The sequence below is a fragment of the Propithecus coquereli genome, unplaced genomic scaffold, assembly GCF_000956105.1.
Source record: "Propithecus coquereli isolate 6110/MARCELLA unplaced genomic scaffold, Pcoq_1.0 Scaffold31, whole genome shotgun sequence".
Classification (NCBI taxonomy): domain Eukaryota; kingdom Metazoa; phylum Chordata; class Mammalia; order Primates; family Indriidae; genus Propithecus; species Propithecus coquereli.
This window is the reverse complement of record NW_012148730.1, coordinates 7,346,186-7,346,563: the sequence shown is the minus strand read 5'-3', so window position 1 is coordinate 7,346,563 and position 378 is coordinate 7,346,186.

Genomic DNA, 378 nt, shown 5'->3' with positions numbered 1-378 from the left:
GGGTCTCGCTCCTGCTCAGGCTGGTCTCGAACTCCTGAGCTCAAACGATCAACCCACCTTGGCCTCCCAGAGTGCTAGGATTATAGGCGTTAGCCACCACGTCAGGCCTGCTATGAATATTTGTGTATACGTCTTTGCACAGGTATATAAGTTTTAATTTTCTAAATGGCTGGCTCACATTGTAGATGCATGTTTAACTTTTTAAGATAATTACAAACTGCTTTTCAAAGTGGTTGTACCATGTTACATACCTACAGGTAATATAGCCATTTGGAATATATATTTCAAAACTTTGGAGTATCAGAGTTTAAGTTTCTTCACATCCTCCCAGGGATGTGTATGCACAGAGAAAAGGCCATGTGAGGACACAAGAAGGTG